The sequence below is a fragment of the Cnephaeus nilssonii genome (assembly GCF_951640355.1).
Source record: "Cnephaeus nilssonii genome assembly, chromosome: 9".
NCBI lineage: Eukaryota > Metazoa > Chordata > Mammalia > Chiroptera > Vespertilionidae > Cnephaeus > Cnephaeus nilssonii.
Genome location: NC_137080.1, coordinates 44905818 through 44928165, shown reverse-complemented (window position 1 = coordinate 44928165; position 22348 = coordinate 44905818). Strand labels below are relative to the sequence as shown.

Below are 22348 nucleotides of genomic sequence, written 5' to 3'. Positions count from 1 at the left end.
TGACATTTCTTCATTTTTCTTTTTATCCTCACCTGAGGATACGTTTCCATTGATTTTTTCCCCTTCCCTCTGATCCCAAGCTCAGCCCCTTCCCAAGCCAAACGCCTCCTCCCCAGGTTTAGGCTTGGGAAGGGGTCCCCCCGTTCCCCCCGATCGCAGGCTTGGCCCTTTCCCAAGCCTAAAGCCTCCGCCCCAGGTTTAGGCCTGGGAAGGGGTTCCCCCCAGCACTTCCCCAAGCCTAAAGCCTCCACCCCAGGCTTTAGGCTTGGGAAGGGGTCCCCCCCTTCCCCCCGATCGCAGGCTTGGCCCTTTCCCAAGCCTAAAGCCTCCGCCCCAGGTTTAGGCTTAGGAAGGGGTTTCCCACCCGCACCTCCAATCACAGGCTCGGCCCCTTTCCAAGCCTAAAGCCTCCTCCCCAGGTTTAGGCTTGGGAAGGGGTTGTCTACCTCACCCCCCACCCGGAACCTCTGATCACAGGCTCGGCCCCTTCCCAAGCCTAAAGCCTCTGCCTGATGGCCGGCTGGGAGTGACCTGGGTGCCAAGGAGGTTTCCTGGACCCAGGTATGTATGCAAATTAACTGCCATGTTGGTTGGGTTAATTTGCATACTTACCCTAATTGGCTGGTGGGCGTGGCGAAGGTGCAGTCAATTTGCATATTACTCTTTTATTAGGTAGGATAAGTAGGCTTATTTTCTGCTCTCTGCTGGTACCATCTTTGTATCAGATATATAACCTAGTTCCACAAGGGTCTACATAGAACTAAATTTCTTGAAGGAGGGAATCTAGCCAAAGATCTTCAGTTCTCAAAGTACTCAGCACATAGTAAAAACAAAGTATCTGACTTGTTGACAGAAAAGGTAATAAGCACACAAAGAATTTATGTCTAAAATAATTTAAAATTACCTAACAGCATCCTTCTATTTCTCAATCCCAGCCAGACCCAAACCCAGTGAAATGCTTGACAAAAGGTAACAAGTAAAACAGTAAATAAATAGCTGAGCTTGAAACAAGTGAGGAAAATCCACAGTTGTGAGAAACAGAGGAAATCAAAGACAGAGAGCAGGAGCTGAAGCTAATATGACTCATGGCACCAGTTACAGGCCTTAGTGGTTATAAGGTGCCACAGGTGCCATTTGGAAAGCCAAAACTCAGCAAAGATCACCCTATCCATGAAACCAGGAATATGAAAACTTAGCTCACTGGCCAGGAATCCCAAGATGTGATATCAACCTAGGCAATGGGGGAAAGTCACCAGAGTAAAATCAGACCCTTATTAGGCATGTACTATGCACACAGTGTGAAACTAAGTTCATACCTCCTTCATGGTTTAGAGTCCCTACTCCATCCCCAAGTCAAAAACTTTAAAAAGAAGTTGTCCTGACCTGGTAATACTTCAGGGCCTGTTAGGGGCAGATGGGAACCATCTTTGCAGGGATGCTTCCACAACACAGGACAGAGGTTAAACCCTTTCTAAAGATTTACAGTGCTGAAGAACAGGTCATGTTATAAATGTGTGTGTGTGGGGGGGGGGGGGGGAAATAATTACATAGTAGATCACTTGCTTATGCAAACATCTCACCTACCACAAGTATAAATCTGTCAAGTAAAAAGATTTTTTACAACTGCACAAATATCAAATCTTTTACACCAAAATGTGAAATGACACAGCTCTTTCTTTTACCATGTATATTTTATTTTAAAATAAGTCCCCAGATAAATTAAGAGGAATAATTTTCCAAAAAGTTACTTAGTCACTCTCTTTCTTAAAGGAAAAAAAGTAATGAAATAAATTTAAATTACAAAAATGAAATTTAGGAAATAAACAACAATGTATAAGTATCCAACTCAATTGACTGGTCAGCTAATTTGGGAGACTAGATGCTTTATTCCTAGAAATCTTCCAGAGAAGGAAATACCATTTGCCAAGGTGGAAGGGGACTGTATAATCTTTGGACATCACTGCTCACTCCACAGCCTATAAATTGCTCACCCAAGCTCTTTTCACTCTCTTTATAAAACAGCATTTATCAGAAAGCAAAAGTTCTATAAAACCAAAGAAACATCTGCAAATTAGATATCATTCATGTGTTCATATTCTTGATGAAAAGATTGAGACAAATTGTTAAAGTCATCAAATTCTATTTGACATACAAACCACAAACTTTACAACTGTTTCCCAGCTAGCTTTTACCACTATGGAGATGGGATACTAGCAAAAGCAGCAAGTGTCATATGTGCAATGTCATTTTTAGGCTGTTAAATAAAATTTCACATTGAGGCAACATATATAAAAGTGAGTTACAAACTATAAATATATGTATTACATGTTCAAATATCTTCAGTGTACAAGAGAAATGTAAATGGATGCTTTATTTTTTCCAACAATAAATAATCTTTAGAGTTTTTTGTGAGATAAAGCTAAAAATACCAAAAAAAATGAAAAAGCAAACAGCAACACTATTCAAAAAAATAAAATTAAAAATCTGTTTTTGAAAATAAACTAGGTATAGAAAAAAATGTGCAAACCCATTGTTACTAACATCTTTCACTGATTCTAAACTCCTTTCTATAACTAAGATCACACATAAAAGTGTTCTGGTGGTGGAGAAGAACATATGGAAGAGAGAGGATAACTCATTCTACTTTTCCCTGGGAAATGAAGCTGAAAAGGGGGAACAGAGTCATAGTCTCGGGACACATGTGGACAGCAGTGACCAACGCAGAAGTCCAAACTGTCCATGTATTGTTTGGACCTTTGCCAAGGAGTGGAGGTGATTTGTGATAACCAATGTATATCCTAATGGGCAATAAACCAATGCACAAGATACAATAACTCTATTTTGTTAAGAGAATGGGATTTAAAAACAAAATTATTTTTCCACCTGGTGCAAATATGTAAATATTAGTCTGGTACATTAAATTTTTCCAAAAGGACGCTTATAAAATATATATCTTTGGGAGACATTTTCTTTTTAGTTCATTCAAAATGCTTCTCTAAAGACTCTTGCAACATATAAAAATATCATTTTCCATTTAACAAAAAGTCTGAATTAAAAATAGAGTGACCTTTATTTTATTACTTGTTTAATCCAATCATTTATCTGCAATGGTTATGAAGTGAGAATTTCTCGGCAACACAATGAACTTTTATACTCACATAATCAAGGAATACAAAACAAAAGACATTTAACTTGTATCATGAGACCCTCATACTCCTTGGGAAACAACTTGCTTTATAGGACATGATTTTATTATAATGCTTTATTTTCAACTACGTCTTTCATATTATAAACTGCTTACCAAAGTTAAATAATACCATTACAGAGAGAGCAGTAACAGTGGGAAAGAGAAATTAAGCAGTACAGACAAGGGAGAACATATGTTTACCACGGAGATTTGAAGTGAGATGGGGAGTCGATGAGGTGGAGAGAAACAGGATGGCAGGAACTGCAGAGAAGACGGCTTGTGCTTAAAAAGGGAGGAAGGAAAAGGACTTTTCATGAAATAAGCAAAAGGAGGCAATGGGAATGAACTTGAGCCAGGACCACACAAAGGCTAGGTTCATAGTGTGATAAAGGAACCTGGAAAACAAGTTGAAAACTCAAGAGGATTCTCGACTTAAAGTGAAGACACAGAAAAAAAGATAAAAAGGACAGGCAATAAGGCAGTGTCATTTATTGAAGGCAGTCGTAACACAATACTTACTTGCAAAATATCCCACAGAGACATGTCAATGAAGTGAGAGATAAAAAGAGCATTTAGGCAGCTTTGTAGCATAGTACCAAAAGGTAAGAGTGTATAATATGGTACCAAATCAAGAAAACAGGCCGAATCTTAATTGTTATTTCTGTATACTGCTGAAACTGATCAAGAGACACTATTTTGAGGAAAGGACTTTTCTGGTTGAGTATAGAAATCAAGACATGGGCAAATGGAAGAAATGATCAAGAAGAGTGGATTATGGTTGAATTTGGTGCAGAGCTGACACTCATAACCAGCCCTCTTTGCAGGCCTGCCCCCTCTCTGGGTTTCTATGGCACCACATGCTCTTGTATCTCCTTCCATCGCTTAAATAACTGCTTCTCAATCTCCTCTTGGGTCTTCTTCTTCCTCATTCTCAAGTGTATTAAGGTACCATTAAAGGAAGGCTCTCTTTCTGATAAAATAATACACTACAACATTCCACCTGCCTGGCACCAGTCTTCTCCCACATTTGCTTCAACCACCAGATTGCACTTAGGCTTTGCCACTAAGGCTGGGTTTCCCTGGAACACCCTTGCTCTTCCTCAGCTTGGCACCCTCTTATCCATCCTTTAGTCAGGTTTAGACCTTATCTATCACCTACTTTTTCTTTGCTCTTGCAAATAATGTATCATTCCCTATATGCTGAGATAATTTTCTATCCTAGCAGATAATAAATTCCTCAAGTTCAGAGAATGTGTCTTAATTATAACTATACCCTTAGGACCTAGTACATGTCAATAAACATTTGTTCTTTTCGTGTGTGTGTGTGTTGTTGTTGTTTGTTTTTTTTTTTTGAAGACTGGCAGAGTAGATGGCAGAAGACATTTAAAATAAACACAGAAATAAAGTCAGTGACTCTTCAAGATAAGGCACATGTAGACCAAAAAATGAAGCAAAAAAAGTTCTTGATATAGAAAAAAAGGGGAAAACAATAAAAAAAACAAAGCACAATAGGTGAGAATCAAATGTATGACTTTCATTGAAGCCATCCAATAAAAAATAGTATACACATATTGTTCAGAGAGAAGGTAAAAAAAAAAAATAGTAGTAACTTCTCTTAGTATAAAAGCAGCCCCTGAATATGTAAAAGACTTGGCCTTGGTCACAAAGAAGCTCTGATTGAAATTAAGAAAGATTCATGAAAGAGATGATTGGAGAGGTAAAAGAAAGTTATTTTCTCAAATACAATGTATTGTTTTTTAACACTCCAAATCTGTGTTAAGACCATAGGGTGATTATGGAGAACTAGAAAAATTATAGCTGAAAAAAAATTCTCAAAAAAGGAGATAACTTAAGAACGAGAGAGAAAAACAGTTCAAGAAAGGCAGTTCAAGCAAGGGTGAAAAAACAGGTTGATATTGTTATTAGCAAAAGCATCCTTTTCCTTCATTATAATTATTTACATTCCAATGTGCTATATTAAGAGAAATGTAACAAGGTCAGTAAGAAGAGTTCTGGGATGGAATATTATGACTTTATGCGCTTCTCTTCCTCTAAGCAAATTCTCCTTTAGTCAAAACATTTTTACTGGGGTTATAGTTTTTAATCACAAGTCCCCAATATAGGATAAATAGGTAGAGTTCTTAACTGAACCAGGTGGATAAAAAAGGAGAATACAGCCTCCGATGCAGCTTTAAAGCTCCTGGAAATCCAGGCAAGTAAAGCAGAAGGCAGGGCACATGCGGAAAAAACAACAACACAAGGGCCGAGGAAAAGCTTGAAACACAGAGGCAAACAGTACCTCTCTCTGAAAAGCTTGAAAACCAAAGAGGCAAACAGCACCTCTCTCTTTCAGGAATATACAAAGAGTATTGGGATACAATGGGCACTTCAAAACTTCTGATGAGTTAATGAACAAATGGCGAGGACTGAAGAAGAAGTGGTAAGTCAAACTAGCAATGGACTTGTCAGAAATAAGAGATAAGATTTAGAATTAATTTAAACTAGAAATTAATAATGGTCAGTTTTGCAAAATGTTTTCTCTCTTTTCTAGACTTTCTTTAACAAGCATATCTAAATTTATGAAATATTGCAGGGGCCTTTTCCAAGCTGGCAAGGGATGTTAATATAATAATCTTTAGTAGCAAAAAAAAAGAATTAAGTCAATTTTTTTAAAAAACAAAGCAGAGCTATAGAATAAGTGAATTGTGATGTTCTCATACAATGGAATTTGGAAATCTTCTTCCTGCCCAATGTACTACATCACAAAGTAACAGGGAAGAACATGTTTCTAATTACAGTTTTGATAATATAAAATACTTTATGTACAAATGTCACTATGCTACATGATCTATACCGTATTTACCTTTTTCTTCACTGTTTAATGATGGGTACAAATAAACCATCTGAATGGGAAGAACTACGCAATTAGAATAACCCAAATCTTTGGCAGACATACAGTTTATATTTAACTAAAACCTGGAATATTAAAAATGAGGGATATCTGGTTGAGGATAATTTTAGTGGATTCATCAAAAAGAAAAAAAGTCTCTATTAAAATTATCAAGTAAATATAAATTGACTTTAGCCAAATACTAGCTATCCATTTTTGTAAATTAAAATAAAGCACATTTTACATAATAAAAATATACTGAATTTAGTTAGCTTTCCTAACAAAAGTCCAAGCACAAGATCATAGGTATGTCACAGCTAGCCATTCAAACTAAAAGAGCAATGAACTAAAATTGTGTAAACTGTTAAATTAACTTTGCGGTATATTTACATTCCAAAAAATGTACTCCATTTTAAGTGCACAGTTCAATGAGTTTTGACAAAGGCATATCATATACCAATGTAACCACCACCAGAACCAAGACACAGAATATTTCTATTAGCCCAAAAGTTTCCCCGGTGTCACCTCCCAGACACCCATCTACTCTTTGCACCTAGTAAATACTGATCTTCCTGTCACTATAAATAAGATTGTCTTTTATTCTAGAGTTAGATATTAGTGAAATTTGTATTTTTGTGTGTGTCTAGTTTATTTTGCTCAGTGTATTTTTGAGATTTATCTCTGTTATGTGTATCAGCCATTTGTTCCTTTTTATTGCTGAATCATCTGCATTATATGGGGGCATATGCATCCACCTGTTCACAGACATTTCGGTTGTTACTAGTGCCAAAATGCTTCCAAAATGGCTATAGCAGACATCCTCAAACTACGGCCCACGGGCCACATGCGGGTGTTTTTGCCGTTTTGTTTTTTTACTTCAAAATAAGATATGTGCAGTATGCATAGGAATTTGTTCATAGTTTTTTTTAAACTGTAGTCTGGCCCTCCAACTGTCTGAGGGACAGTGAACTGGCCCCCTGTTTAAAAAGTTTGAGGACCCCTGGGCTATAGCATTTCACATTTCTACCAGCAATATATGAAAGTTCTAGCTGCTCCACAACCTTACCAATAGTTAATATTGTCAGACTTTAGCCATTCCAGTGGGTGGGCCTAGATATCTTGTGGTTTTCATTTGCAGTTATCAATTGACTAAATAGTGATGTGGAGCATCTTTTATCTCCTTAATTACCATTTATATCTTCTTTAGTGAAACATCTATTTTGCTCATTGTTTAAATCAGTTTTTTTCTTATTATTGATTTGTAAGAGTGCTTTATAAATTTTAAATACAATATTTAAAAGATAAATGTTTAACAAATATTTTCTTCCAGTCTGTACTTGCCTTTTCATCTATTTGATAATATTTTTTAAAAGTTTTCCAATTTTTATTAAGTCCAACTTACCTTTTTTTTTTTTTTTGGCTTATTTTTGTATGTCCTAGCAAACATTTCACTTGAGTAGGTAGTATCAAGAATAGTTTCAAAGGGCAAACTCAGGGACAGATAGTATTTAATATCTTACATCTGGGAAGTTAATTACAGATTAATAAAATTTTAAGGTGATATCAAATTGGATGCTGCAAACACTTCCAGTGGGAATGCAAAATTATAGTCACTTTGGAAAAGTTTGGCAGTCTATTACCAAGCCATACACTCACCAAATCATCCAGTGATTCCACTCCTAGGTATTTACCCGAGTGTATCAAAAACCTACATTTAAACAGAAATTTGTACACAAATTTTATAGATTTACTCATAATCACTTCAACCTGGCAACATCCAAAATGTACTTCCACAGACAAATGGATAAACAGTGGTACAACCATACAATGAAGTACTACTACTCAAGGAATGAACACTGATTCAGGCAACAGCATAGATAAATCTTAAGATGTATTTTGTAAATGAAAAAAGCCAGACCCAAAGACTACAGATTGTTCAATTTCATTTACATGATACTTTGGAAAAGCCAAAGCTACAGAGAAGGCAATCAGATCAGTGGTTGGCAGGAAGTCATGAGAAAAGACTGGGCTGACTACAATAACTGAAAAGGAGCCACATAAAGGAATTCTTAGGGAATGGAACTATCCTGTCTGCTTTTGTCTTCCATCTTTGTTTTGGACCAAAACAAGTCAAGCTGGAGATCTGATATCCTGGTCCTGGCTTGTTGTGGGTGTCCTAGGTTATTAGTCTGTTCTTGACCAGTACATCCTGAAAGATATCTACCAGTTTCCATGTCCTGCCTGATCACAGAGCCTCAACTAGTCATCTGGCCTTAGGGAACTACCTGTCTGGAAAAGAGAATAGTGACTTTTACGACTTGAGAGAGATTCCTGACCAGGACCACATCAGTCAACATAAATCTGCACTAATGAAGATGAGTAGAATTACCTATCTTAAAGACAGGAGGAACAAGTTGGGTAATTAGTGCAAATGGTCTCTAATAAAAGTTAAAGCAAAATATAGGAAAATCGTTTTAAAATAACTATTATCTTTAGTGGGAATCAACAGGGTATAGGATCCATAAATAAGAACAAGCTAATTTAAAAAACACAATTAAAAAGTTCTTAGAAATTAAAGATGTAATGGCCAAATAAATTAAATGTTAAAATGAAGAAAAAAAAAAAAAGATAAGTGACTTAGAACACAGAGGCAAGAAATCAAATATCTACCAAAAATAAATTCAAGAAGAGACTGACTCTGACAAAAATTCAAGAAAATGCTAGAAGATCATGTAATACTATAGAAAGTCTAAAGGATTAAAACAGACTAAAACTCTTATTCCCATTAAAAACAAACAACAAAATAAAAATATTTCTGGACATGCAAGTAAACTTCCCATAACTCTTCTTAAAAACATTACCCAAGCCCTGGCTGTGGGGCTCAGTTGGTTGAAGCATCATCCATATACCAAAAAGGTTACGGGTTCAATCCCTGGTTGGGGCACGTACGGGAGGCAACTGATCCATGTTTCTCACATTAATGTCTGTCTGTCTGTTTCTCTCCCCCTTCCTCTCTCTCTAAAGTCAATTTAAAAAAACACACACATAACGTTGGGTGAGGATAAAAACAAAGTATACTAGTCAACAAAGAAATTAAAATAAATAATAAATAATTTTAAAAGGGGAAGATAGAATATAAAAAGTAACCAGTGACCTTATAGTTAAATCTAAATCATTACTGAAACAGTAATGGTAAAGTTGAAAGGGATGGTTAGAGAAAAACAGAAGATAAGTAATGTACAAAGGAAATAAAATCAATAGAGCCAAGAAGGGGGAAGCCAAGGAGTGAAGGTTTCACCTTATTAAATAGAGGTGTGAGAGTAACAGAAAGTCAATTACACATGGTTCTAGATTTGAAAACTTGCAGGGGAGAAAAAAAAGTAAATATGAATAAGTTAAAATTTCCTATTAAAAGATAAACCCTTTCGCACAAGGGATCCTTGTGATAGAATGGTTCTGTATTTTGGCTTTGGTTATAGTCACAAGATCTACATAAAACTGCAGAGAACTAAACACACGTGGGCATATAAAACTGATGAAATCTGAGTATGGTCTGTCAATTCTATCAGTGTCAATTTCCTAGGTATAATATGCTATAGTTTTATGCAAGATGTTACCATTGGAGGAAACTGGATGAAGTCTACACAGGATCCCTCTGTACCATTTCTTATAACTGCGTGTGAATCTATAATCTTTTTAAAAACAGATTTTTTTATAATGCAAATAAATAAATAAAGGCATACTTTCAAATTGGAAGGAGTGAAGATTAAAAGGATAATGAAAGTCCAGCTGTATGATGTTTGGTGTATAAGAGAGGCAAGTAAAGCAAAATGATATAGAAAGATTGAAAATCAACATATGGGCAATAAAGATCTATCTGGTATACACAAAACTGACACAGATGGCAACAGTAATCTCAGACAATGTAGACTCCAAGGCAAAAATCATTAAATAGGGCAAAAAAAGACATTTTATATTTCGTAAGATTAAAATCCACTAAGAACAAATAACTACATATAGTAAACTATAAGATGGATTCAATCAAATTCATACTCACTGTAGGAGACAAACACATTTTGCTTACTGATTTGTCAGTTTTGAGAAAATAATAAGGATATAGTATGTTATAATGGATGTGTCAAATCAAAACAACAGGGAAAGAATGGCTTATCAAAAATGTCTTAGGAAAATGCGCAGACATTTAGAAAAGTAAATTTAGAATATTATCATAACAACCATTTTTTAAAAAAGTCTAAGTACATAATACAAAATATCCAATAAAAGAATATATACAAAGAATCCTATATAATAAAGAGGTAATATACAAATTGACCCTCATGCCATAAAGCCGTCACAAGATGGCTGCGCCCACAGCAGAGGCGGGGTTCCTGTAACGAGCAATCATCAGGGACCTTAGGCTGTGTGGTGCCGGGCTGGGGCAAAGGACCTGAGGCTGCAGCCCCCGCCTGCCCAGCAGGGCTTGACAGGGGACCTCAAGGCACGTCCCCCGCCCTGGCGCCGGGCCGGAGCCTTCAGACCATGCCCCCCGCCCGGCGTGCACCGGGGGACCAGAGGCTGCACCCTCCGCCTGGCAGGGCTTGACAGGGGTGGGGCCAGCCGGGTCTGGATCTCACCCAATGGGGGTGGGGCCAGCCGGGTCTGGGTCTCACGCAATTTTGAGGCAAGCGCGGGTGGGTGGGGACTTGACTCTGAGTCCCGCGGTGTGCTCCAGACTCTGACAGGAGGAAGATTTTCATATACACTAGAGGCCCAGTGCACGAAATTCGTGCACGGAGGGGGGGGGTTGTCCCTCAGCCCATCCTGTACCCTCTCCAATATGGGACCCCTCGAGGGATGTCTGACTGCCCGTTTAGGCCCGATCCCGGTGGGCAGTCGGATCCCTAAACGGGCAGTCGGACATCCCTCTCACAATCCAGGACTGCTGGCTCCCAACTGCTTGCCTGCCTGACTTCCTGATTGCCCCTAACCGCTTCTGCCTGCCAGCCTGATCACCCCCTAACCACTCCGCTGCCAGCCTGGTTGATGCTTAACTGCTCCCCTGCCAGCCTGTTTGCCCCCAACTTCCCTCCTCTGCCGGCCTGATCACCCCTAACTGCCCTCTCCTGCAGGGTTGATCACCTCCAACTGCCCTCCCTTGCAGGCTGGGTACCTCCCAACTGCCCTCTCCTGCTGGCCATCTTGTGGTGGCCATCTTGTGCCCACATGGGGGAAGCTATATTGTGTGTTGCAGTGATGATCAATCTGCATATTACTCTTTTATTAGATAGGATTTTACTAATTTTCTTTCATCTCTGACACTTCTATTAAAGAGGAAGGGCAAATAGCAATATTAAAATATTTCCTCTAATTAATTCCCTTTTAATGTGCATAAATTTTGTGCACTGGGACACCAGTATTTTAATAACCTTGCGGGGAAATTCAGAGGCCATAAAGAGAATAGCAGAACTCACAACATATATAGTAAAGATTTCCATGCAGCAGAAGCTCCCAGAAACAGCATTAAAAGAATATACTAAGAAATACTAGTAAATGATATACCAAGTCATTAATAGCTATTACATGTAAATATCTATTACAAATCAATAAGTGAAAGAACACTTCCACAGAAAACTAAGCAAAGAATATAAACAGGTAAATAATACAAATGGCTAATAAATATTTAGAGATATTCAACTCTGTCAATAAGCAAAAAAAATGCACAATTAACCTTTTGCACTCGGATGTCGAGTATGACTCGACACGGTTAGCATTAGAATAAAGGAATCGAGAAAAAAGCAAGCGAGTGCAAAGGGTTAAAGCAGTACTAAAATAATATTTTTCATCCATAAAATTACAAAAATGTAAAAAGTGATTGTATCATCTTAGCAGCAATGATTCTGAGACAATTCTTCACCAGTTTTATAAGCAGGGGCACTGAGAGCCATTGTTCCAGACTGTCATTTTAAGGGTATTTCTACAGCAAATATCCTCCATAGATAAAGAAAGGTCTCCCTGTGAAAGAGAGGGCAGGTTTGTTCACTATCTTAATATATAAAAAGCCAGGAGCCATAACGAACAAAACGACCGGACGGACGACTGAACAGCAGGCTAGAGAGCTGAGGGAGCGGGACAAACAGTCACCATGAGGGAAGCCCCGCCTGGATTGGGGGCGTGGCAGTTAGACACTGGTGGCTTCTGAGTGGCTTGCGGGGAGAGCGCAGCCCTAGGTCCAGAAAAGACTTGGGCGTCCTCAGTTAGGAGGCCTCCCCTGATCAGCTGCCTCCCACAGGTCCCCTACTGGGTATCGAGCCCGCAACCCAGGCATGTGCCCCTAACCAGAATCAAACCTGGGACCCTTCAGTCCACAGGCCAATGCTCTCTCCATTAAGCCAAACCGGCCAGGACCATGTTTCCTTTAAGTTCTGCATGGTTGTAATGGTCCCCAAATTTATACTAATAAAAGGGTAATATGCTAATTAGAGTGAACATCTTCTGGACGTCCTTCCAGACAAAGCCGCAGCGGCTGCGAGGGCCAAGGCTCAGGCCAGCAATGGCAGCAGCAGCGGGGTAATGGGGGTGGTGCCTTCCCCTGATCCACCAGGTCATCTCCTGCAGGGGGAGGCCAGACTGGGAGCTGAGGCCAAGGCAGTTAGGGGCAATCAGGCAGGCAGGGGGGAAAGGTAGGGGAAATCAGGCCGACAGGGGGGCAAGATAGGGGCGATCAGGCCGGCAGGCAGAGGGGTTAGGGGCAATCAGGCAGGCAGGCAGGTGAGCAGTTAGGAGTCAGCGGTCCCGGATTGCGAGAGGGATGTCCAACTGCTGGCAGTCAGACATCCCCGGAGAGGTCCCAGATTGGAGAGGGTGCAGTCCGGGCTGAGGAACCCCTGCCCTCCATGCATGAATTTCATGCACCTGGACTCTAGTCTAGCATAATAAAGATAATGTCTCGACCTAGGGCAAAGGTTAGGCAGGTTTACTTGCAGCCTATTATGAAAGATTCAGATTCCCTAAGCACGGGGTTCCTCTCCTCATCTACTGCATGTGCTAGAATCATCTGGCACTCATCACATCACCCAGTGTAAATTAGGGCTCAAGGAAGCAGCACAAGAAAATGATGATCCTCTGACTACTTTTATTTCCGTGCTTTGCCTCTGACCCAGGAGTCTCATGTCTTCTTCCAGCATCCATGAGATTGTTAACTAGCATGTAGGGCAAAATCTCAGCTTTGACCATTCTTGGCAATGATATGGCAGCAGCACTGTTCTCATAAATTGTGTAAATTTGCTCTTACATCTTTTAGAAGAGCAACATGGAACAATCTATCAACATTTAAAAATAGCCTTTGACCCAGCAATCCCACATCTAAACATTTACACTAAAGAAATAAACAAATGTGCATATGTACATACAAAAATGATCTCTGTAGTTTTGTTTGTAATAGAAATAAATTTGGAATTGGCTAAATATCAATAGGGGATTGGTTATATATTAAGATTTTGGGTTTATTCCTACAGTGAAATACCAAAAACTAAGTTTAAAAAGAATGTTATATGCAGTAACATAGATTGTCATCAATTATTACTAACTGGAATTATATATAGTTACGCTGCCATTTATGAAACATGTAGACTTATATACATTTATTTCTAATGTCTGGGAGAAGAACAAATGAATGGTAATAATCTCTAAGGAATGGGGTTACTGGCTGGTGGACACACAACATATTTACTTTCTCCTTTGGCTATTTCTGTACATATTTTTGACTTTTTAAAAAGTATACATTTATTTTATGATCTCATAAAGTTTCTAAGTATCTATATATATAAAAACCTAAACCACCAAACAACCAAACGACTGGTCAACCGGTTGCTATGACGCACACTGACCACCAGGGGGAAGACGCTCAATGCAGGAACTGCCCTCTGGTGGTCAGTGCACTCCCACAGCCAACCTCCCATGGCCGGCCAACCTCCCACAGCCCCTCCCCCCTGCCGGCTGGCCCCGATTGGCCCTGATCGCTGGCCAGGCCAAGGAACCCCACCTGTGCACAAATTTGTGCACCAGGCCTCTAGTCTATTATAACAACACTTGAAAATTTATTATATTTAAGATGTCCAGTTGGGATCGTAAAATACAAACAGACATGGGCTATTCCAGGGATCACTCTATAGAAGTTTATCCCTTAGAGTTGCTGAAACTAGGTACATAATGTCCAGAGTAAGAGCTGATGAGGAGAGAAACACAATACTTATAATGCACAGTGCAAATCAAAAGACATGCTTCTCCAAGTACAGCTCTGAGGAGCAACTCTAGAGAGTTCTGAGTTAACAAGGATTTAACAACAGTTAATGATTCAAGTGACCATAAGAAAAGCAAGCTAAAAAATTATCCTCTCTAATAAAATGGTAATATGCAAATTAACCATCACTCCGCTACATAAACCACGCCCACCAGCCAAGCCACACCCACCAGCCAATCAGGGCGAGTATGCAAATTAACCCCAATCCAAGATGGCTACAGCCACAGTGAGCAAGGTTTCCCAGGTAACAGAGGAAGCCAAGCTTTCCATAGCCGTTGCAGGCCTAAGCCTCCACTCAAGCTACAAAGTTTCAATTATAGAAGGTAAACAAATTCAAACAAATGGCGGCAGAATGGAGCTTGAGAGAGCAGGCCAGGGTTGCCGGCGGCAACAGGGGAAGCAAAGCTTTCCACACACCCTGGCCGGGCTCACCCGCTTAAGGCTACAAATTTTCAATTGTAGAAGGTGAATTAACTGCCACAGAAATGGCTGCTGGAGCCCCAGGCTTGGCTCCGCTCCAGGCTACAAAGTTTCAATTGTAGAAGGAAAATAAATTCCAAATACCAGGGCCTCCCCTTGGGTTGCCAGGGGGCATGGCCGGCCTGCAAACCACCACAGGCCCCTCGCTCAGGCCGCCCCACATCCCAAGGGAACCCCCACCCTTATCTGTGACACCCTTCAGGGCAAACCAGCTGGCCCCCACCCCTGTACCAGGCCTCTATCCTATCTCATAAAAGAGTAATATACAGATTGATCATCACTGCAACACACAATATAGCTGCCCCCATGTGGACACAAGATGGCCACCACAAGATGGCCAGCAGGAGAGGGCAGTTGGGAGGCACCCGGCCTGCAAGGGAGGGCAGTTGAGAGGGACCAGGCTTGCAATGGAGAGCAGATGGAGGTGATCAACCCTGCAGGAGAGGGCAGTTAGGGGTGACCAGGCTGGCAGAGGAGGGAAGTTGGGGGCAAATAGGCTGGCAGGGGAGCAGATAAGCATCAACCAGGCTGGCAGCAGAGTGGTTAGGGGGTGATCAGGCTGGCAGGCAGAAGCGGTTAGGGGCAATCAGGAAGGCAGGCAGGCAAGCAGTTGGAGCCAGCAGTCCTGGATTGTGAGAGGGATGTCCGACTGCCCGTTTAGGCCCAATCCCACCAGGATCGGGCCTAAACGGGCAGTCGGACATCCCTCCAGCAGTCCCAGATTGGAGAGGGTATAGGCTGGGCTGAGGGACAACCCCCTGCCGTGCACAAATTTCGTGCACTGGGCTTCTAGTTTCAGGAATAGGCAAGAAACTTCAAAGAAAGGGTTAAAATAGTAAATCAACTTACCCCACTAAATGCACTCATTCCAAAAATATTTAGTGGTGTCTACAATATGCCAGACATTGTTTGAATCCCAAGACATTAAAACACATTATAAAGCCCTAACTGGTTTGGCTCAGTGGATAGAGTGTCGGCCTGCGGACTCAAGGGTCCCAGTTTCGATTCCGGTCAAGGGCATGTACCTTGGTTGCGGGCACATCCCCAGTAGGGGGTGTGCAGGAGGCAGCTGATCGATGTTTCTCTCTCATCGATGTTTCTAACTCTTTATCCCTCTCCCTTCCTCTCTATAAAAAATCAATAATATATATATTTTTTTAAAAAGACACATTATAAAGTCAGAGTAATAAGAGCAGCATGGTATCAGCAAAGAAAGTCAGAAATAAATGAACAATTTTGAGGTTCCAAGGATAAAGAAGGATTATGATCTAGGATAAATATAGTATCTGTTATCAGCTGGGAAAAATAGAATTCAACAAATAATGATGGGGTCACTGGCTAACAATTTTTTTTTGGGGGGGAGTTAGAGACTTACTTTCTTTCTTACCCTAAATATTGTTGATGTAGGTTAAAGATTTGAACATGAAGAATAAGACCATTAAAAAATGCTAGAAGAAAACAGAGGTGGATATACACAATTTACATAACAGTCTAAGAAGGTATCAGTTAGAACCATGAAGTTAAAATAGATTATGTAAGAAGATGAGGCAATGAAAGTAACACAAAAAGGGGCAGTGTTTGTTAATTGACCATATTTCAAAATAAAAGATACCCAGTTAGCAACATTTTAAGTTGCCATTATACAGAGGGCTATGATCACTTTACTGGATCATGGCATTAGTAAAAAGAAATTAACCGATTTTCAAATCCATAACAAAAAGGAACAGCATGAAAATACAGGGTTCAAGAAAAGCCAAAATTTGGGATAGCAGTTAAAAAACTTTTTAAACTTGGTACTCGAAAAGAGGTGTGGAAAGAAGAGTCCAATTCAATGAACAATTAGAGTGCCTACTATGAGGGGATGCACATTGCCACTGGAAATATAAATATTGCCCCCCCCCCCAAGAACTTAATCTATATGTAAAAGCCTATATATAAAAGCCTAAGTGACAGTTATGACCGAACTATGGGTCGACCAGTCTCTATGAGGCACACTGACCACCAGGGGGCAGATGCTCAACGCAGGAGCTGTCCCTTGGTGGTCAGTGCACTCCCACAACCAACCTCCCCATCCTCCCCATAACAGGTCCCAACTGGGGGGGGGGGGGGGGGGGCGGACAGCCAACCTCCCTGCCCCCTCCCCCATAGGCACTGATCGCTGGCCAGGCGGGGGATCCCACCAGTGCAAGAATTTGTGCAGCTGGCCTCTAGTTTCTAATAAAGTGCTGATGTATCAGAAAATCTCCCTCTACTCAACCGACAGATACAACATGTAATTCGGACAACAGAAGCATAAAAAAGTGAGCTTTAAGGGGGGAAAAAAATGTGCCTATGATCCGAACTTAAGAAACCTAGAGAGGAGTGTACTCCAGAAAGCAGTGAAGGCAGCCTGCGTCCTGGAACAGACCAGAACAAGCCAGGTCCCACACCTGGTGTTCAATGAGTCCTCCAAGGTTTCAAGTCAGACACAGACCCTGCCACGCCACTACCTGACCACAGGTTTACACGGTCTTGACTTCCTAAGTATGTGTCTATTTCAACTGGTGAAAGCATCCCGACACTGAGGCCGTGAGTACCTGGGAAAACCATCAAGGAAATCCAAAACCGCTCCCCCTGCTAACGTGTTGACAGGGAGCAAAGCGGGTGTCCATCACCACTGCACTCTAGGACACCCCTAAACAGAAACAAGGCTGCTGCCGGCTATCCCGTGGCCGTCCTGGGTAAAGACCCGGGGCTAGGTCAGGCAACAACCATCGGCCGCCAGAGGAAAACCGAGGAAGCACAGACAGGAGCAGCCAGTACAGACGCGCAGGCGGCGGACGCGGGGCTGCAGGGCCTCCCAGGGGCCGGGGGTCCCCAGGGCCCGCAGACGCCGGGGTACACCACCCGGCCCGCTCGCACACCGCGGCGACGCTCCTGCCGCGGGCAGACCAGTGAGACAGGCAGCGCCCGAGGGCCGCGGGCTGTTCTCAGGGCCCCGAACGAGCCCCGCCAGCGCGGCGTGGGCGGCAGGGGAGGGGAGGGGAGACGGGCGGGACCTCGGAGGCGCCCCCAGGCGCCCCCAGCGCGGCGCTCCGCCCGGGCCAGGCCCAGGCCCAGGCCCAGCCCCAGCGCCAAAGGAGGAAAATGGAGACCCGCAGGAGGGAGAAGTAAAGAAAGGGCCGTACCCTGCAGGGTCCGGGAGGGCGCGCGCCGTGGGCTTCGCCAGCGACCAGGCGGCGCGGGGAGGCGCGGGCGCGAGGGCGGCCCCCAAACTCCCGCGCTGCGGCACCACCGCGGCGGGCCCGGCCCAGCGCGACCCGGAAGACAGACACGGAAGCCCGGAGGGGGCGGGGCCAAAGGCGGGGAGGCGGGGCGCGGCCGGGAGGCGGGGCTCTCGCTGGGGGCCCTTGGAGGCGCCGAGACCGCGCTCTCCTAGGCGGAGGGTTCCCAGGCCTGGGCGGGCCCCATAAATGGTCCCGTTCCTCCGGGTGGGCAGCGGTTGCAAGTCCGGGGCGGGAATAACCTTTCTCCTACCGCCCTGTCATCTGCAGTGCAGGCCTGCGAGGGCTTCCTCAGTCCAGGGTGGGTGGATCGGGTGATGCACAGGGATTGCAGGTGATAAATCCTAAGAGGAAAAGTAGAACAAAGTTATGTTTTCTACTAAATGTATATACCCTTTACTCCTCCCCAAAGCTATGCAAATTTCTACTCCCCAGATAAAAATCAATCCTGCAGGCTCACTTCCCTCCCAACATTCAGAAGCCCGGGATCCTTACCTCTGATGAAGATGCTCTCCTGGTCTCCTTTGGTCGTTTGTTAATTTATTTTCAGTATATATACCAGGTAATATCACCTTCTAAAAAGTTTGCAATATTTATCTTATTACAAGGTTTCTGTTAAGATAGCAACACATTTAATCATGACGAGATGTTGAACTACACATACTTGCTTTCTGATTGCTCCTAAAGAGGCAAAATAATGATACTTATTTATAAATTATATATATGAACTGAGCTGATATGTGATGTGCAGTATAAATTGTTTGCAAAACAGTACATTTTAAAAAGGAATTGAAGCTTAATCGTCAACCTCCCTTGAGTGAGGGCAGCACTTGGTGACTTGCTTCCAAAGACGATGGAGGAGTGCAAAGTAGCTTTATTGTGGAGAAACCTGGCAAGCACCTAGGCCAGATGAAAGTGAACAGCTTTAGTGATAAGCCAAGCTGATAACATGCACCCTGACGTGGTGTGATGAGAAGGGCACTTCCTCCCTGTGATATTCTTCCTTAAAACCCATGAACTCATTCTAACCTTGAGATAACATCAGAATACCCAGATATCCTACAAAATGCCTGAACAAATTGTCAAGTTAATGAGATAAAGAAAGGGAAGGGAAGGGGAGGGGAGGGAAGGGAAGGGAAGCTGAGAAATTCTCAGACCAGAGGGGGACTTAGGAGACAGGATCAGTAAATGTAATATGGTAATTTGCATGGGATCCTGAAATATGAAAAGGACATTGGTGGGAAAACTAGTGAAACTGGAATAAAGAGTGGAATTTAGCTAATAGTAATGTATGTACCAATGTTGGTTTCTTAGTTGTAACAAATGTACTATTATAGTGGAAGACGTTAAGAATAAGGGGGAAATGGGTGAGTGGTATACATGAACCCTCTAGGGTACCCTCATCGCAACTTTTCTATAAATCTCAGTCTATTCTAAAGTCAAAAGTGGATTACAAATAGTTAATAAAACTGACCCTTTCATGGTTGCAGGTGAGACTTAATTGAGTTGATGCCTTCAGGGCACCCAGACCCAATCTACCTAAAGCAGTTTCTCATTTCTAACATAATTCCAAATAAACTTTTCAATGAAGTATAAAATATATTCAGAAAATGACCAAAATATGAGTATAGTTTGATGTATTCAGCACTCAGATTTAAAAAAAAAATGATAACTACTAACACTTAGAACCCCCCACGTGCTCTCCTACATGTATAACCTTTACTCCTCCCCAAGGGTAACCACTGTTCTGACTTTTAATATCAGATTAATTTTGCTAAGTTCTTGGCCTTTAAAAAGATGGATTCATACAATATACACTCTTTTGAGTCTAGCTTCTCTCTCTCAACATTAGTCTTGTGACAGTTATTTATGTCATTGAGTGTAGCGGTAGCATCTTGAGTTTCTATTGTATAAATAGACCATAATTTATTTATCTATTCTCCTGATGGGCACTGAGCTGTTTTTAATTTCGCTTGTTACAAACAATGCTGCTATGAACATTTTTATGTATATCTTTTAGTGCATGACCCTCCATCCATTTTCATCTCTGGTGTTTAAGAGATGTAGTAGTTGGTGCTGTTATTTTATTTAGTGTGCTTGTTTAGGTTTTGTTTTTAAAGGCACTTAAAGTGCTGCTCATAAAGTATGAAAGTTTATATTTAAGGAAAAGAAAAGACTAGGGCAAAGTTCCATTTCTGTGACTAGATGGAATTTGGGCCTTCATTGCACAATCTACCCTCTCTCCAATGTTCTTGTCCCAAGGTCTGTGCCATTGCCATGCTTTGTTCGCTGGGCAGAAGAGTGAAGTGAGGCCACGGAAAAGGGCGATACTTATCAGTTAGTGATGGCACTGATTTAATGGGGGAACTAATGCCTAGTTATTAAATGGAATGTTGTTTGCAGCTGAATAGCATCCCACGCCTTAACAGCACTATGACAAATAAAGTAAGTCCAAACAAAGCTTAATTGTGCATAAAGTCACCAGCTCAGCAAGCTGGTTATGATCCATTCTATGTTAGCTTCAAAAGTTACAATGTTCTACTCAGACGGGGAGGCGGGCAAAGAAGGAGCAGGTTCAAAACTCTTCTTTGTTTCTAATCTTGAAACACTCATCATCATAACCTTTCACTATTTTCAAATGCTTTTTTAAATTTTAAAATGAAATGTCTACCAATTAGAAACTTTCGGGGTGAGGAGTATGCATGACAATAAGATACTATGTCAGGGAAAAGAGATACCATCATTCAGCACACTGCCGAAAGGGCCAAAAATGTCTTCACAATGAGGTTTTCTATCATTGGTTCCCAAGTAAGTTTTTCTATCAAGTCAAGACCGCTCAGAAAATGCAACTCCATACACTTCCTACACAACTCAGTGAAAATAACTTACCTCTCTGTGAGATTTTAAGTTAACTAGTTTGTTGGAAAGGGGTGTCCAGTCAGTAATGTTAGTCCAAGGTTTTTAATACCAGTGGCCAAAATGCATGAATAATAGCCAGTACGAGTGATCTCTCAGTGTACTTTTTTAAACCTCTTGAAGTCAATAAAAAAGTTTCATTTTAATACTGATCTGTCCTAATATTAATCTAGAAACAGTTACAGTCATGAAGGAGAAAATAAAAATTTTAAGCAAGAAATAAATCCAAAAGTCATGAAGTCCAAACCCCTTTTTTACAGATGAGGAATATGAGGCTTAGACAGGTTAAGTGACTTCCCCAAATCAGTGTTAGAACTGTCAATGAAACCTAATTCTCTGACTTTAAATCAGTACGTTTTAAAAAATGATATCACATTACTTTATGATTTAACAAAAACGGAACTCATCATGCTCCCATTTCCCCATCACCTTGAAGTAGCTGAATACAGTAGAAAGAAAATTGAATGTAGGGGTAGGAGGACCTGTCTATGCTGCTCTGCCATGAACGGAACTCTGTGATCTTGGATTAGTTACAACTTCTCTGAACTTGTTCTCAGTTCTGTGAACTGTGCTCAACTCACAGGCATGGGAGAGATTTAAAAGAGATCATATATGTGAAAGCACTTTGTGAGCTATAAAGTAGTATGCAAATGTATGAATATTATTACTATTACTAGAGGCCCGGTGCATGAATTCATGCACCAGTGGGGTCCCTTAGCCTGGCCTGTGGGATTGGGCCGAAACCAGCTCTCTGATATCCCCTGAGGGGTGCTGGATTGCAAGAGGGTGCAGGTCAGGCCGAGGGACCCCACCAGTGCATGATCGAGGCTGGGGAGGGGCATGGGGGAGGTTGGCCAGCTGGGGAGGGGCCACAGGAGGACTCCAGGGCATGTCCGGCCCATCTTGCTCAGTCCCAATCGGCCAGACCCCAGCGGCTAACCTACCGGTTGGAGCGTCTGCCCCCTGGTGGTCAGTGCAAGTCATAGCAACTGGTCGACCAGTCGACTGTCTGCCCCCTGGTGGTCTTAGCGAGCAGTTGAGCGGCCTTAGCATATCATTAGCATATTACACTTTGATTGGTTGAATGGCCAACTGGATGACCGGACACTTAGCATATTAGGCTTTTATTATATAGGATTGAAACGTGTTGAAGACCAGAAATTGAGTCTTTCCAGTACAAATTGTCAGAATAGAACTTTCAAGTTTATTCTAGACTAAGCCTTTCAATTGTTATCAGAGGAGAGAAAAGCCTAGAAAGACTAGATAATTTACCCCAAAATTTATGGCAAGTTGCTTGCAAAGCCAAGACTCAA

General features: G+C 41.7%; 1 protein-coding gene across 6 annotated transcripts in view; it reads right to left on the bottom strand.

The window, feature by feature from the left end:
• Positions 1 to 18156, bottom strand: part of FBXL4 (F-box and leucine rich repeat protein 4) — a 66962-nt gene extending 48806 nt beyond the window's left edge. For all 6 annotated transcript variants that reach the window (XM_079780416.1, XM_079780415.1, XM_079780419.1 and 3 more), the window contains exon 1: positions 18024 to 18156. The gene's annotated coding sequence lies outside the window, so the exon portion shown is untranslated. The remainder of the gene's footprint in view (positions 1 to 18023) is intronic.
• Between the last annotated feature and the right edge of the window lie 4192 nt (positions 18157 to 22348).